The sequence below is a fragment of the Alligator sinensis genome, unplaced genomic scaffold, assembly GCF_000455745.1.
Source record: "Alligator sinensis unplaced genomic scaffold, ASM45574v1 scaffold29_1, whole genome shotgun sequence".
NCBI lineage: Eukaryota > Metazoa > Chordata > Crocodylia > Alligatoridae > Alligator > Alligator sinensis.
The window spans coordinates 544,776-549,702 of NW_005841933.1; the positions used below are offsets into that span (position 1 = coordinate 544,776).

A 4,927-nucleotide genomic window follows, 5' to 3' on the forward strand; every position below is an offset into this window, starting at 1 on the left:
GGCCGGGGGTATCCCGCACCTGCCGGGCCGCAGGCGCCGGGCCGGGGGGAAGCGTGACTTGACTCCAAAGTTTGGCAAAGTTGTCCGGGAGGGCGCGGGCCGGGCAGCGGGGTGGTCCCGGGGCAGCCGTCAATTTGCCGCCGGCGGCCCCGTGGCAAAGCCTCCCTCCAGCATCCCTCGTCCTCCGGCTGCCCTGCGCCGCGGAGGATTTTTTTGTGTTTTTTCTTTGCCCCTCCTAAAATGTGTATTACAAAAGGAGCTGGCGATGCTTTGTTCCCACCGGCCGCTTTGGGAGCGAAGCCTTTGCTCCGTGGCCGGGGGGGAGGTCCTGCCCGGTGCCTCCCAAGTTGTCCCAGCTTGGCCCCTGCGAGTGCTGTGGGAGAGCCTTGGACCGCCGCAAACTTGGCTTGACGCGTTGGCCCCCAGCTCGTCAGTGGCAAGGAGTGACGAGGGGGTGGAGGCAAGAATGAGCAGTCAGCTGCATTCAGTCCATCTGCTGGGAAAGGGATCCACCACAGTTTGAGATCCCAGGACTCTCAAGGTGCAGGTAGGTGGGAGAGGAGCAGCCCTGCTTTAGGCTGCTCCATATGACTAGGGGGGGTGATTTTTTTTTTAGCAGCGGTTCTTTCCACTTTCTGTTCTTTGGGTCTAGGCAGGTTCATCGACTTGTCTGCTCCAGGCTGCTGGCAAACATTTGCGTGCAAGCTTACATTTAAAAAAAAAATTTTTTGACAAATGTGCAGACAGGACTAGCAGGAATAGGCATCTGAAATATTAAACAACCTAAGCATCTGTTGTGAAACAAATTTAATGTATTTACTCTGTTTTTTTTCTCGCGTTGTGGGGAAAGGTTACAAGAAGCGTAAAAATTGAAACCAGAGTTGAAGGGAATGGGTTGCATGTTTCAGGATCTCCTTAAGGGTTTCACACAGTCACCAGAGATAAAGGTGTTAACTTAGACGCCTAATTTCAAAACACAACTTGAAACAGGCTGCATTCGGCGTGAAGGCAGGAATATAGTATAGCGCCTATCATTTGTATCGTACTATTACTCCACTGTGTTCGTGTGGATGAGGTTATTTGTATGACAGTCCTAAATTGCTATATAGTTGTATTTTTTTAATGGTAAGCAAACTAATAAGAATAAGAACTATAGAGATATGTTAACAAGTGGAGGCAACGTCTCATTATCTATTGGCTATGACTATATAAGTAAAAAGCAAGCAACAAGATAACGCCTGCATGCATGTTTATAACATATAACAAACAGCATGCATATGGATATAAAATAAGGTGATATAACAAAAATAAAATCATTGTCTACGTTTGTACCCACTCCTGAATACATTAGCTAATGAAAGAGAAATCACTGACTCCAAGGAATTCCTCTTTTCCCTGGAATTCCTCTTTTCCCTGTAATAAGAGTAGTCTAAGTTAAAGAAGAACACAGAAGCATAAAGTCTCCAGAAAGCCTGTATAGTTATTTTGGGAATCAATGCATTCCTTCTCTTTTTCCCACAAGTTCAAATATGTAATAAATAATAGTTCTTTGTATGCAAAATGAGTTTACTGAGGCAAAAATATTTAAATGGAATGCATGTTGTCCATACACTTTTAAGAAGTAACAGTTCCTTTCTATATTCTTTGTTATTGATTTTTAAATAGCAAAGTAACTATCTAAAAGAGTTTCCCCAGCTCTTCTCTTGTCATTTTAGCTTCTAAAACAAGTCCTTAAATACTGCTTTTTTCTGAGACAGACATATGAAACAGGTGAAGTAAGCCTGTGATTCCATGACGGCACATAGTGCTTTGCAAGAATAGGGAAAACGGAGAATCTGCCAAATCAGCCAAAGCATGTATTTGAATGTGATATAGAAATCATTTTGGTCTGACAGATCATGGTTTGCAATGTAGGCCCTGGAGGTCAGCTGACAAACACCTGTCCTTATTATTATAGAGATCTTTTGGTTACAGATAGTATTAAACTAAAGACAGTGTGCTCTCTTCAAAGCACCATAGTGATTCTCTAATGTAAACTCCCAAGTGGGATGTAGGCAGGTGCACCTCTTCAAACCAGAGAAGTGTCCGTCTTCTGTGCAGTTAAATCTTGAATAACCACTAACTTCTATTACGTTACTGTTTCAGTTGGAAAAGGGTTTGAAATCATATGACTTCGGTTCATTCCATCTTGAATTAATATCCAGTATTCTTCAAAAAAAAATAAATTTAACTATATGAACTAGTTGTTTCTTAAAAATATCCTGTTGACCCAGTTTCTTAACTGAAAACAATAAGATTTAACTCAGTCCTCCTTAGGCACTTTAGTTATATTTGGAGAATTAGTCAAAGAGGTTACTGTGTTTTAATAAAACTAATATATGTATATAAAAATATAAAGATCATCTTCTGAATCTGCACTAAAGAAAAAACTGTAATTGAAGGTATACTTTTGAATAAAAAATCACGAAAAAGTGATTTCCCCCCCCCCCCCCCCCAAAAAAATATTTTTTTTTCGTCCTGTTTCTAGGGACGATGCTAGATACTGCTAGCACAGATACTACTGCAGCATTTTATCACCCTCTTGTGCATACCTGGCATTGCTCTCTCTAGATATATTTAATAAATATCCACTGGAACCACAACTTTCCATCTAGAACAGTTTTAAACATAACTAGAGCATTTTACTTTCTTATAATTTACGTTAATAGATGATGAGTGTATGTACAATCTCCTTAGAAATCATTTTTTTTCCAAAGGGGATATTTTATTTTCAGTTGGGGACTAGATTATAAGAACAAAATAACTCAAAGCATAGGCAATTCTATATATCATTTTATTTTTTATTATATTATGACGATTATATGATGCCTTCATTAAGAGCAATGGGATGAAGAAATTACAGACGAGCGGGTGTGTTTTACTTGAAACATTTAAAGTTTAGGGATGCTAAAATGAATGTTTTTGGTAAGGTGGTTTGATTATCTAGTATTTTTCATAGAATTTTGGCAAACTAATTTTAATAGAAAAGTGCAAATCATTTAGTATGGGAGGACATATTTTTCAGGTAGAATGGAAGTTCTGTTTTTGCCTTTATGGGCATCAGGCATCAGTAATCTGCTTCTCTTGTGGAATGAACACTTCCTACTTAAAGCTATCATGCACCTACTGTTTATTTACGCTGCATTAAACTGACAGCACGGCAATCACAGGAAAAATATTACTTACTTTCCTGAAGTAAATACCAGTTTATAGGTTAGTACATGTATTTATATTCCTGTCGCCACTAAATAATGGCTCTGTCTCCATTTTAATATCTACCTGTGGTGTTATCCAGGGCAGCTGACTCCCATGTTTGGGGAAGGGGGGGGAAAGTTTTATTATCATGCCACACAAAGAGTAACTTTAAAGAAAGGTGATTTCATATTCATTTTTGTAGCAGGCAGAAGCCAGCATTAAAGAAACGGCATTTAGTTTTACTGGGCATATTTAAGTTTAAATAGTGAAAATATATTTCCTTAAGAGGATATGCCTCCCCAAGCCACTTAAATTGTATATTCAGACAACAGCAGATAAGGGCAGAAGACTTTTATTAATAACTGAAAGCACATATGTGTGTGTGATGAAAAATGTGTTGAAAATCTGTCACTATATAGTCTAGTACGTTTTTTTTAAACTTTGCCATGAAGTTGCTATAGTTTATCAAAAAAACCCCAACCTGACACAAATGTATCTGTTTGACTGTTGAACAACTATAGTGCTTATTGCCTTGTTATAATTAAACGTTGTAAGTTTTACAAAGCTACTTGCCACTTACGTTATTTTTTAATCTTTGCTTCATTGCCTGTTTGTTGATAGTTTTAGTGAAAATGGCTCACTGTTTGAAAAGAGCATAATGGCATTCTCTATCAGACCATTTTGATTATGTTCTTTGATAATGAGGCCAACTTTTTTTTTTCATTTATCAAAATGATTAGGTCATATGTCCATTTCCATAAGAATGGTACTAGCAAGATTAATTCCCACCAACATGACCACAGTCGGTAATTGTCATAACAAAGAGGACAGTGGTCGCTTCTGGAAAAAAAAAAAAAAAAAAAGTAGGGGGTTTCCAACATTTACCATCCTGTGGTATGCAAGATTACCGCAGTTATCACTGTTACTTCGGTCCTTGATCAGTATCGGTTTGCTGTTTGGCAGGTGTTGACTTTCTAATGGCTTCTACAACATACTGCCTTCTGTGTGTGCAGATCTCAACATCCATAGCTGAAGCTATCCACAAAGGTTAAGTGTCCATGTAGAATATCTGAATTTAGATCAATTATAGAAGTAATTAACTTCCGAATTCATACAGTATTATAACATGTCACTTGTTATTGAGTGTTTTGAATGATAAATATTTCTCTTTAAACTTGGTGAGCCTGACTCTTCCCTCTAGCATACTGATGAAATAAGGAGTAATTGTATTAAAGTCAATGAAGCCGCATTTATGTAGAGCAGGTAAGAGATCAACATTGGGTCTTCATAAGGGGTGAATGAGATACAAACACACATTACTTAGTGCTTTTGAACTTCTGCCAATTATACCTTTTTTGCTTATTTGAGATCACTTTTTCCATTCCTGAGTAAATAGCATAACATTTTTTTTTAGTATGTAGGCCTATTTATTTTCCTTCTGTTGTTCTATAATACCTTACCTTTGATAACACAGTTTTATATAACTGTAGGTTCATAAAATAACCCATCTTCACCTGTGTCAATGATTTTCTTTCATGAACTGCAGTTCAGTTAGACAGTGTGATCTGATTGTTTGCAAAAGTGGACCTGGAGGCACCAGAAATATTCTGTCGGAAAGATGGTAGTATGTGCTTCATGCACCAGCTGAGTTGGACCGTTACAGCTCCCAGCTGCTGCCTGCTCCACCTCTTTC

The 4,927-nt window shown here is 38.4% G+C and overlaps 1 protein-coding gene across 1 annotated transcript in view; it reads left to right on the forward strand.

The window, feature by feature from the left end:
• The first annotated feature begins 450 nt into the window (after nucleotides 1-450).
• Nucleotides 451-4,927, forward strand: part of SATB1 (SATB homeobox 1) — a 108,269-nt gene continuing 103,792 nt past the window's right edge. Inside the window, exon 1 of the mRNA XM_014517941.2 lies at nucleotides 451-547. The gene's annotated coding sequence lies outside the window, so the exon portion shown is untranslated. The remainder of the gene's footprint in view (nucleotides 548-4,927) is intronic.